Source organism: Macaca nemestrina, chromosome 1 (assembly GCF_043159975.1).
Source record: "Macaca nemestrina isolate mMacNem1 chromosome 1, mMacNem.hap1, whole genome shotgun sequence".
Taxonomy (NCBI): domain Eukaryota; kingdom Metazoa; phylum Chordata; class Mammalia; order Primates; family Cercopithecidae; genus Macaca; species Macaca nemestrina.
The window spans coordinates 113716929-113729874 of record NC_092125.1 but is presented as its reverse complement, the minus strand read 5'-3'; the positions used below and the strand labels follow the sequence as shown (position 1 = coordinate 113729874).

Below are 12946 nucleotides of genomic sequence, written 5' to 3'. Positions count from 1 at the left end.
TAGGCCTTTTAGTTGCATGTTGACTTATATGTAAGCACATACCACAACAACATTGTAAGCAAAAACAGGATGGAACACAAATTATTACTATTATTCCTATTATAAACAATAGTTTCTACCACCGTGTTCCCCAGGATCCAAGCCAACCACTCAACCAATCGATTAGTAAGGGTTTTGGATCTGACATGTTGGTTACCTGGGTTTTCATATCAGTCATATGTCGCATTATGTTCTTTGATTCATCTGGAATATACACACAACGTTTAGTTTTTATGATGACACAGGTCCCCTCTTGTGCTGTCATGAGTATCTAAAGTCATGATTTTGCAGCACAGCTTTCCTCATAAGCATAACCTCATTGTTTAGCAAGGGGATACACATGCAGCTATCATTCAGGGCCTTTTGGGTGTAATTCATAAAGGCCTCTCTATGCCATATAACATCTTCAATACCTATCTGTGGTATAAAGATTGAAGCTAAATGATCATGCCATTGGAATACTGAACACATCCAATGAGAGTGTAAATGAAAAAGGTTTGCTGGTTTTGGCAGGGTCTGAATTACTTGTCCTTGTGCCCAAGCATAACCTCGGGAACATCATCCCAACCACCTTGGAGGTAACTATGGCCATAAGTTAGTGCCACATAGCCAATATGTACCACTTGGAGCTAGCCAATAAATATCTGGTTGCTGCACCCAATTGTTGGCATGCCAGTCAGCGTCTTATAATATGATAATGTGGTCTCAATGTTCTCCAGGTATCCACCCCATATCTCTCGCACTGTTTTGTTAAGTTGGCCAACGAATGGGTGAGCCATATAAATCCATCCCAAATTTGTATTATTCCATTCTGAAAATGGGTCATTGTTTGAGGCATGGTTACCACCTTCTCTTTTAGTTTGGGAGATGCTAAAGTGAGAGCAAATGAGCTGGTCTTTTCCACTGAAAAACTTTTCCTATGTCCCTCACTCTTAAGAGTGTTTTTAATGGGCCAACTATATATATATTGTATTTTGTTATGGTAGCACTAAGAATACCAGACTGTTTCTGTGATGCAATACATTTTTGGTATTGTATCTAGTCCTGACCTTGGAAGGGGGATACTCACCATGGCAGGCCAGAGCCACTGGAGAGAGGCATGAGCCCACATATCCAGCAGGTGTCCTGTAATCTGTCTGCATAATCCTGAGCCTATTGTAGAAATAGGTTTGTTTCATGGGCATCAGTAGCAAGAAGATGTAGGGATATATAATTAATAATAGCAAGGTTGTGAAATTCATTTTAGTTACTAACAGATGTTAGTTAAATTAGACAAAAGCAAGTGCCCTGTTCTGCATAAGACAGTAGTTGCCAGTATATCTAGGACAATCATTGTAATGGTTATTGTACAATGAACATAGACATTTCTTCGTATACAGGCCTGGTCCTGTATCTTGGGTTTAAGCAGTCCACAATAGCTGTCATCTGCTTCTAATTTTGGGTTGAAGGTCAATGTTTAGTGAACTGGAGGTGAAGGTCTTTGGTGGAAGTTACAGTCTGCTCAGGAGATTGTGCCTTTTTAAAATGAGTGATGTGAATCCAAAAGTCTATACCCTCTAATTTTGTGGCACATGGATTAGTCAATAGTACCTGGTATGGGCCCTTCCATCAGGGTTGAAAGGAATTATTTATTAGATGTCTTTTCCAATAGACAAAATTTCTCAGTTGCAGATTGTGACCAGGCATCTTATCTCCAGGGAGCACACTATGAAAGGAATTCCTTACCAAATCTTGGCATTTTTTAAGGTGGATGAAAAAAAGTCCCTCACAATATTGCAATCTATCTCCCTTGAGAAAAGTTGGATTCGTTATGTTTGTTCCCGTACACATGGGCCTTCCCACTATAATTTCTTAAGGGGACAATTGATGTTTTCCAAAAGGGGCTGATCAGAGTGTAAGCAGGAGTGCTTTGGACCAGGGGAGGAAAAATGCTTCTGTGAACTTAGCGGATTGGGTTTTAATTATTCCATTGGTCCTTTCCACCAGGCCTGAGATTGGGGATGGTAGGCACAATGGAAATGTTGAAATATGGGCCAAATTTTACAAATGCTTTGAATAACCTGGCCAGTAAAGTGAGTTCCCCTGTCATTGTGAAGTTCACCAGGGACTCCCCACAGTGGGATACTTTTTTCTAGTAGGATTTTTCCAACTGCCATGGCTGTTGCTTGCCTGCAGGGAAAAGATTCAACCCAATGGGAAAACATGCAGACTATTACTAAAACATACCTGTAACCTTGAGATGATGGCAGCTGGATAAAATCAAGGTGCCATACGTCAAGAGGTCCAGTGAGAAAGGAAAAATGACCCTGGGCCCCATGGAGGGGCTTTCGTGGGTTACATTTGGGACAAATAACAAGAGTAAACTTTTTGTGCCACTGTGAAGGATGGTTTCCAGTAATATTGTTTACATTAGGATATTATTTTATCTGGATTCCAATGGCTTAGATTATGAACATATTCCATAAGGGGCACCTGACATCCAATTAGAATAGTGGATTTATTATTAGGTCCACATCACATTTCAGTTTTGGGAGACAAGTATTCCCCTGCCTGTTTCCAAGTAGATTTCTCTCTTGTAGGAGCTATGCTCTGGGTTTCTTTCAACATGTTTCTAAGTGTTTTGGGGTTTTATGGCCATTTCTTATACTGGGGCTTGTGGCTTGGATGCTGCTCTTTTAGCTGTAGTGTCAGCCAATTGGTTACCTGACTGTCTGTGGCGTCTAATTTTGAGTGACCTGGGATTTTTATAATTGCCAAACATTTGGGTTTTAAAATAGCTTCTAACAGCTCTCATAATTGGTGTCCATTATTTTATGGGTTTTCCTGAGGAGGTTCAATATCCTCTCTCTTTCCATAGCATCCCAAAGTCATGAGCAACCCCAAAAGCATAGTGGCTGTCAGTGTAAATGTTTGCAGCCTTGTCTTTTGCCAATTGACAAACTTGGATCAGGGAAATCAATTCGGCCACTTGAGCTGATCTGGCTTGGGGAAGAAGACTGGCTTCAATTACCTCTGCTACGGAAACCACAGCATATCCTCCTCTAAAATTTCCTTCCTCCCCTCTTAAATAACCCCCATCTGTATCTGATTCTATCTCAGTATTATCCAGTGGGGTCTCTTATAAGTCTGTTCTGGGGGTGAGAAGTTGGTCAATCATCAGAACATAGTCATTAGGGGTTTTATTGGAAGAGCCTGTCAAGGGAGTGGTTGCATTCAGATTATTACAGAGGGAAATAGTAATATTGGGAAATGGTAAAAGCAAAATTTCATAAGAGGCTAACCAGTTGACAGATGTTGAGTATGATGAGAGTTGAGAAGGGTCTTAAGAGAATGTGGCACAAAAATGGTAATGGGGGAACCCATAATTATTTCTTCAACAGAGTTGTACAGAAGGGCCATGGCTGCTATTGCTCTCACACAGGAGGCAGCCCTCAAGCCACAGGGTCCAGCTATTGGCTATAATAGCCTATAGGTCTCTGATGATCACCATGTTTCTGGGATCAGTATCCTGCATGCAGTACCTCCAGTTTCGTGTACGAAAAAGGAGAAAGGCAATAGTTTGGGTATCCTAATGCTGGGGCATTAGTTAGAATTTCCTTTATTTGTTGTACAGCTGATTGTCCCTCTGAAGTCCACATGATGGGATCAGGTTGTTCATTTTTTAGGTATGCATACAGAGGTTACGCCATAAGGGAGAAATTTGGTATCCAGTTTCTACAACAGCCCCAAAATCCTCTAAGTTGCTTCATAGTGATGGGCATTGGAAAAGCTAAAATTCCTCTCACTCTGTCAGGGTTAATACTCAGTCCTTTGAGATAATATGCCCCAAATACTTAATGTGTGGTAAGCATAGCTGAAATTTGTCTTTGGACACTTTGTGTCCTTTGGTGGCTGTTTGAGTAAATACAGACTATCTTCCTGGGAGGAAGATAGTATGCCTGAACAAAGGACAAGGTCCTCCATGTACTGGGTGAAGGTTGAGCCCTGGGGAAAAATTAAATCCTCTTAATCAGCTTTTAATATTTGGGAAAAGTAAGTGGGACTTTCTGTATACGCTTGGGGCATTGTAGTCCACATATATTGCCATTTTTTCCAAGTAAAGGCAAACAAATGCTGGCTGTCTGGATCTGCAGGAATACTAAAAAAAAAAAAAGGCACGGCGGAAATCCACAGCTGAGAAATACTGGCTGGTAGTGGCTACTGCTGATAGAAGGGTATGTGGTTCGGGGACTACTGAGTGCCTGGGTATTACAATATTGTTAATTGCCCCCAAGTCACGCACAAATCTTTATCCTCTCCCGCTTGGATGTTTTACAGGAAAGCATCCAATGGCTGTTGCAGGGGCTTATGCAGGGAATAATGAGCTTTTTTTTTTTTTTTTTTTTCCCGGATAATCTTGTATGATAGGGGCAATTCCGTCTATGGCTTCCTGTCATGGAGGATATTGTTTAAAGTTGGATAGGGGTTTCTTTGGGTTTACCTCTACCTTTATTAAAGTGGTTGAGGGTATTTTTCCCATATCTGTATTTGACTGAGGCCATAAGTGGGAGGGGACATCTTGAACAAGTACTCCGCTTCTGGTGTTAGCAGGAAGATTGAGGAAGCTAAAAGGAGTTTTATTGCTTCCTGCTCTTTATTCCGATGTTTACTCTTCTCCCTTAATATTTCTTCCCCTGCCTCCATTTTATTTTCCCAGTCACAAGCTGACATTTTAACATTACTAATGCAAAATTGTGGTACATTGTCAGGACGTTTTTTAATTTGGTATTTTTGCTCACCTGGCTCCAATTCTAAAAAGAGTTCACCTTTTGATTTAAAAAAAAAAAAAGGATATGAGCATTATGGATGTTGAGGAGATCATGGCCCAGATGATTGACAGGGGCCCGAGGGCATATAAGAACATATGGGACGTATTGAGCGTGTCATGCTTAGAGCCTGTGGAGGGGAAGCTGAAGCCGACGAAAAGGTAAGGGGTAGGTCTGAACTTAAACATGGGACTGTTTTATTAGACTCACCCACCATGTTAAATCTTTTATTACTTTAAGGAATGGGGTTTCTAAATAAGTTGGGATTTATCAAAGGAATAGTCATGCCTTTGTCAAAACAGTTTTAAGCTCTTTTTTTTTTCTTCTTCTTTTTTTATTGGGAGGCCGAGATGGGCGGATCACGCGGTCAGGAGATGGAGACCATCCTGGCTAACACGGTGAAACCCCGTCTCTACTAAAAAATACAAAAAACTAGCCGGGCGAGGTGGCGGGCGCGTGTAGTCCCAGCTACTCGGGAGGCTGAGGCAGGAGAATGGCGTAAACCCGGGAGGCGGAGCTTGCAGTGAGCTGAGATCCGGCCACTGCACTCCAGCCTGGGCGACAGAGCGAGACTCCATCTCAAAAAATAAATAAATAAATAAATAAATAAAATAAAATGGTTTATTGTTATATTAATCTCTCCCAGTTTGTTTGTCAGGGTAGAGTATTTAAAGAGGTGAAACCCCTGTATTTCCTCAGAGCATCCCTAGTCTTCCTAAGTTGCATTCTCTAGCCTTTTCTTTCGCTTCAGCCTAAGGCAATCCCTCTTGAGGCATCCCAGTCTTTCACAGTAGTAACAAACTTGGAGGAAAGAGTTCTCAGACTGAGGGAGCTTAAAGTCTTTCTGGGACTGAGAGGTTTGGGAAGTTAATTGCTTTAGCTGTAAATGCATAACTCAGGCAATCTTCTTTTTCCTTCTTTATCATAATGTGAGATAACTGGTCAGATAAGTTAACTAGTTCATTAGTTCTGGCTGTGGCCCAATTTGTCAAGTGGTGTTTTACAAGGGTGGCTAAATCATCATCTAGTCTGTTTAAGAAATTTTAATTTGGTAATATATCATTTTTAGTATTTTCAAACAATCAGCTGACATCCCGCAATACTGTCTTAAAGTTTTATCAGAACATGTGAAACAATCTAAAACTGATTCATTTGGGTTCTGGCAGCATTGTTGGATTTTATTCCAATCCACAACCCTTTGGAACACTGAAGGACTAATATTTAACAGAGTGGTCGATTGTTCCCATGCATCTTTACACCCGTCTTCTGGATTTGTGGAGCCTGATTATTGTGGCTCTATTGGGCCTTCAGGGGTCAAATCTGCTATAAGGTCTGACCATTGAGCTTTTTCCAGCCATTCCCTAGCTTTAGCTTCTGAGACCGACATGTGGACTAGCTGATAATGGTCTGAATGACCTTCGTCATAGGTTCTGATAATAAACTCAACTTCTCGGGCAAACCCAGTTGGATCTTTATGGGGTCAGGAAATTCTTTATGCCTCATAATTCAGCCTTTGACTAGGGTTGGTAGACAATTGCTGGGGTTCCCCTACCTGTTACTGGTTGTTCCCAAAATGAGGAAATCATGAGAGAAGTCCCTGCGGGGTCCCGCTTTCCCACATCTTCCAGATGAGACTCTGCCATTGGGGATGTCAGGGAATCATCAGCGGGTGGGGTCCATGGAGTCAGATTCCTGACTCTGTCTTCTGTTGAGCAAGTGTTAAACATGCTGGGGAAGGTAAGGACAGATCTGGCCTGGGAAGCTCAGAGAGGTCAGGGTAGAGTGGGAGTGTAGGTGGAGGTGGGGAAGGTGTCAAAGGGGAATTAGTGGATCCCGAGGATTTCTTTAAGAGAGATAAAATATTAGAGAGTTCTTTATTAGCATTCCCAAGTTGTTTGTTCACCTCCTGTAGGGAGATGAGGTGGTCTTCCCCGCTTTTGTTACTTTCTAGATACCACTGAACATAGTTCTCCCATTCTGGTTGTTTGCTATTTGTGTCTGCGTTTCCATAGTGGTTCACAGGTACACTGATTTGGGCATCTCAAAAGATTCCCATTTAGGCCACTGTAACTTAGAATCTGCTTTAGTTACAGTGGTCCACTCGGTTAAATACTTGCATGATGATTTGCCATAAGTATTTTGCATATACCTAGCTAGAGTTCCTAAAGGGGGAACTTTATGTTTCGCAGCTGCTGGGATCTTAGAGGCCTCGTTCGCCATAATTTAGAGTTCATCTTTAAATTTGGCCAAGTTGGGACATGTGTCGGGCACAAAATGTGCTCCATGCAGAGCTAACTTTTCAGAGCCATTAGCCCCTGACCCAGTTTGGTCTACCTGTGTCATGGCTACCTGGCACAATGTGTCAGGGGCTCAAGGTGCAGGAGGGATCACTTCCTTATATGCACCTGCCAGCTGAGATTAGACCCTAAGTATGTTCTTCTGAGGGGGAAACCTATTTAGAGCCACTGCACATCTTAGGGAGCATTTCTTTCAAGACACCTTCACATGATTCTCAATCACCTGAGAATGCCTCAAAAGGCTGAGGGGAGCAAGGTGCTCTATTTCTTCATAGTGGAAGATTCCACACTCATGAGCCAGAGGGTTCAGAGTTGGTCAAATCCGACAGGAGAAAGGACTGAAATACACACACACACACACACACACACACACACACACACACACACACAAAACAGTTAAGCAAAACTAACAGTGATCACACTGAGCGCTCTAAGTGTGAGCAGGAAATTAACACCAGCTGGTTGTTAATGTTAATTTTAGTCATTTAAAAGAATTGATAAGACACAATCCCAAACCAGTTTCATACCTAGTGATGGGGTCCAAGCTGGAGACCACGCTCCACTGATGCAGAAGCAGATGAGCTCACCTTCCTTGATGGAAGCAAGTAGAAAAACTACCACAAAAAAAAGGGGAGTTGTTTTAACAGCAAATAAACCTCTGACCCCCTAACTGAAAAATATTGGAAGGGATCCCAGCAGGAAAGAGTTCCCTGACTTTGGCAAATCATCCTGTCAGTTTGGGATATAAAGTGCCCAAGCAGGTACCAAGCACCGAGAGGCAAATTTCCACAGGTCAGGTCACTTTCACTCAGGATCCCTCCATGGTTACCAGATGTCAATTGAGGAAAATGATGAGACAAGTCTGAATTGTTTTAGCAGGTTCATTTGTCAAAGTTAAGGACAGACCCAGGAGACAGGTCTATGCCTTTCTCCGTAGACGATTTTGAGTGCTTCAAATTCAAAGGGGGAAAGAGTGGGATATTGAGAAGCACACAGTTTTTATGTAAGGGGAGGGTAGGGAAAAATAGCCATCATGCCCTTGTCTGGCTCAGTGAATCTGCATTTTTTATATAAGATGACATAAAAGAGGCAGAGGGAGGCCGAGGCGGGCGGATCACGAGGTCAGGAGATCGAGACCATCCTGGCTAACACGGTGAAACCCCGTCTCTACTAAAAATACAAAAAAAAAAAAAAAAAAAAAACTAGCCAGGCGTGTGGTGGGCGCCTGTAATCCCAGCTGCTCGGGAGGCTGAGGCAGGAGAATGGCATGAACCCGGGAGGCGGAGCTTGCAGTGAGCCGAGATGGCGCCACTGCACTCCCCGCCTGGGTGACAGAGCGAGACTCCGTCTCAAAAAAAAAAAAAAAAAAAAAGGCAGAGGGAAAATGCAGGGAATCTGCATTGTACATAAGGTAAGATGGAAAACACTGGGTAGGGGAACAATCAGATATGCATTTGTGTCTGGCAGCCCGGGTGACTGCCCTGTAAAGATAAGTTACCAATTTGCATTGCCACGATGAAGTTTTAACAGCTAACTAGAAATTTTCTTGTGGGCAAAATATGGGATGGGGAAGTGGGGCGGGGATGTGGCTTTTCATCTTGTAGCCATCTTATTTAGGCACCAAAAGGGAGAGGCAGGTTTGCATGACCCAGTTCCCAGCTTGACTTTTCCCTTTGGCTAAATGAGTGTGGGGTCCCAAAATTTAATTTTCTTTCACAAACCTATGAGGTGAGGGTGACTATTCTCATTTTATCAGTGAGGAAACTTGTTCACAGTCACACTGATTAGTGACTAAGCCTTCTACCAGGGAGTCGGCCTTGAAAGTCCTTATCTTTCCACAGAATCACACAGCCTGAACTGGTCTTGTCAGTGGTACCGCAGAGCACTGGAGCAGGGAGTGCTGATTCTTGGGAGAGCCCCAGCTCACTTGGTTTACCTCTTTTTGCTCAGTCCCATGCGGGGGACTCTCTAGAACCCAGAAGATTCCCTGAGGGGCATCTGGAAGGGTTTACATGCCTTACCAAATGGGCCTGAGCAGGGGAGAGAGAAGCAAAAAGGCATCCAGCCTCCACCAATTTCAGTACTAATTTCCTTGAAGGTCTCTACAACATACCTGGCTATACGTGTGTTGGCCATTCGGGTCATTTATAACCCTGCATTTTACCCTTTAAAATTACACAATGAAGCCACACCATGGGTTCCTGGGCAAGTAAAGGGAACAAGCGTGAACTTCCCCAAAAATGTACCTTCTATTCAGCCCAAGAAGTGGAAGTCTATTATCCCACATCCCCAGATTTAACTGCCTCTCTCTCATTTCTCCTTGTCTTCTTTAAATCACATCCTTTCTTCCTTTATTCTTCCATTTCTTTAGCCTCTTTCCTTACCTCTGTCTCCCCTTTAATCACTGGCCCTCTCATTCTTCTCAATTTCCATGAGAAGAGGAGACCAATCAAGACAAATGTGGGGACTTCAATGATGATGTAGTCATTAACCAACCAAAGAAGCAATAGTTTAAAAAAACACACACACACAGTCAGGGGCATCAGGGACAGAAGTGAACTGAAGCAGGTGAGGAAGTTGCTGTGGGTCCAGAGTGTGGGGAGGGAAAGCTGTCTCCCTCTGTACCTGGCAATGAAGAGAGTCACACCCAACATCAAAACGGCTTCTTTCTTTCACAGAAAATTTACAGATCGTTAATCAGCTGAATTTGATTACTGCAAAGGAGATCGTTTCAGTGTTCGTTCTGCAGGGAAAAAGGAAAAACATTCTGGCCCAGATGAACAAGTTTCCACCACCTTCAAAACCCCAAAGAACAGAAGATCAGCACCAGCCTCAGGACGGAGTGACCCCAGGCAGTGGGGAAAGGTGAAAAATGGAAGGAACACTCATTTTTCCTCGGCCACTGCACAAAATACAAGAGCAGCATCTGTCCAGCTCTTGTAAGGTATTCACACCATCTGTATATTAATGACAAACAGCATGAGAAGGATAGGAGGGTGGTGGAATCTGGGGCAAGAGCCCTTCCCCCTTGTATTTCAGCCTAGTGAAACCCCACACCTATAAAACCACCAGAGCAATTTTCACAGGGAAGGGAAGGAAAAGGACATATCTCCAACGGGCAGCAAGGGGTGTTTGAAGAAAGAGACGAGGGAATCGGATGGGCCAGCAGTCTCAACTGAACAAGCAAAAAGGCTTTGGAGGGTTGTAGCCAACAAAATGTGCCATCCCTTCTTATACCTGAGGGTGCCAGGTGGGCAGAGCTCCTGCACCAAGCTCCGCTGCACCTCATGCGATGCACCACGCGGGGACGTCAAAGGCTCAGAGGGAAGAACAAGGAAATCTGACCTGGTGGGGACTTTTGGGTCCTTTTCTCCACCTAGGTGGCTCTGCAGGTACCTGGCAAGGGAATGAATGAACCCTCAGGCAAGTACTCAGCCACCAGCTTAAGGACGAGGTGTATATGAGTACAGAGAACAGAGCTAAGCTGAAGTCACTGGGAAAAGCCACAGGAGCCCATGGGGCTTGAATGAGGACTTGGATTCCTGGGTCCAGGCAGGGAGCACAGCCTGGGCAGTGGTGCAGAGGAGGATGAGGGGCATGAGGAGCTCCCTGCCCCCACCTTCTAGGAAGCGTGTACAGAGGGCAGATGAGGGCGCTCAGGTGCAAGAGTCAGTCACAGACCCAATAGGCAGGGTCCAAGTGCTGGGGTGGGGCGCGGAGCCCACGACAGCCTGGTGAGAACTGGCAGGAAAGTGGCCAGAGGCCAATTCTTATGTGAAATCTCTTCATTTCTAAATATTAATGACTAACTGTAAATTGGAAAAAGTAGTGTGAAGACCTGCTGCAGGAGGGGGATGCATGGTGTAGTGTTCAAACTCTGTGTGTAATATTTTACACCTTAAAAAGTGGGTGGACAAGTGTCAGCAGCAAATCTGTTCGTTCTTAGTGATATGTCCCAAATACACATTATTATACCATATTCTCATATTTTCTGTGTGTGTGTCATAGGTTATAATTTTCTTAATAAATTAAACTTTGTAGGGGGAAAAGCATGCAAACTAACAAAACAAGTCTGCAGGCTGGACAAAGGCCTAATACTTCTGATTTTCCATTTCTGCTCCCAGTTTAGTGGTCCAGCGGGGGAGATAAAACATGAGACATGTTAGGTGCTGTGCACAGTAAATGTGCAGAGTGCCATAAGAAAGGAAAGTGCTTCCAGAGGATTTATTCCCATAGGGGATTCATAGGGTCCTTGCATTTAGGCAAGGATGACCTCACCCACAGCCTTGGCAGCACCAGTAGAGGCCGGGATGATGTTCTGGAGAGACCGGTGACCGTCATGCCACAGCTTCCCAGAGGGGCCATCCAAAGTCTTCTGACTGGCACTGATGGCGTATACTGTGGTCACGAGTCCTTCCACGATACCAAAATTGTCATGGATGACCTTGGACAGGGGTGCTCAGCAGTTGGTCGGACAGGAGTCATTGCTGACGATCTTGAACCTGTTGTCATACTTCTCATGGTTCACATCCATCAGAAACCTGGGGACGTTAGCACTGGGGGCTGAGATGATGGCCCTTTTGACTCCCCTCTGGAAGTGAGCCCCAACTTTCTCCGTGGTAGTGAAGACACTGATGGACTCCACAAGGTACTCAGTAAGAGCATTGCCATTTTTTATTTTGGTAGGATCTAGCTTTCCATTGACAACAAGCTTCCCATTCTCAGCCTTGACGGTGCCATGGAATTCGCCATGGGTGGAATCATACTGGAACATGTAGGCCATGTAGTTGAGCTAAATTAAGGGGTCATTGATGGCGACAATATCCACTTTACCAGAGTTAAAAGTAGTCCTGGTGACCAGACACCCAATACAGCCAAATCCGTTTATTCAGGCCCTCAGCTTTACCATGTTGTCTCAGGGATGTGGTTGGAGAAAAACAGGACAGTGTGGCTGCCTGTGGAACAGGAAGAGAGAACTAGCTACAGCATATTATTTAACACATGGTTATCATATCAAGAAAGTCTGCAAGAACTCTGATGCCAATAGGGTATGGCTCAGATGGGCCTCACTTTACACAGCATGCTGAAATTCCCTGAGCATGTAGACAATTCAGTTGTCTCAGTATCATTTGTTTAAAAGACTATCCTTTTCCTTCATTGAATTTACTTTTGTCCAAATCAAGTGACCATAAGAATTTAGGCCATTAACTCACACATAAGCAAAAATTCCCACAAAATGGATTATAGGTCTAAATGTAAGGGCTAAATTATGCACATCTTAGGAGAAAGCACAGATTAACATATTCATGATCTTGAATTAGGCAAAACCCCAAGTTTTCCTGGTAAAAGGGAAAAAGTTTAAAAATGAGATCAAATGTTTGCATTTGATCAAAACTAAAATGATCAAAACTAAAAATGTTTGCATTTTGAAAGACATCAATAAGAAAATGAAAAGATAAGCTACGGACTAAGAAAACAATTTCAAATCAAGTATTTGATAAAGACTTGTATCCAGAATATAAAATACAATTAAACAGCAAAAAGATAAATAACCCAGTTTTAAAATGGGGAAGATATTTGAATAGCATTTCATCGAAAAGGTATAGGAATGGCCAATAAAGCACATGAAAAGATGGTCAGCATCATCAGTCAGCAGGGAAATGCAAATCAAAACTACAATGTGATACAACTTCTTACCCACTAGAATGCTATAATAGAAAAGAAAGACAGTAACAATTGGAGGAAGTGAAAAAACAATGATGTGAAACATTGAGATACTCATGCATTGTTGATGGGACAGGCAGC

At 43.3% G+C, this 12946-nt stretch overlaps 1 pseudogene; it reads right to left on the bottom strand.

The window, feature by feature from the left end:
- Positions 1-11535: 11535 nt before the first annotated feature.
- The window catches only part of LOC105479081 (glyceraldehyde-3-phosphate dehydrogenase-like), a 32753-nt pseudogene continuing 31342 nt past the window's right edge, over positions 11536-12946 (bottom strand).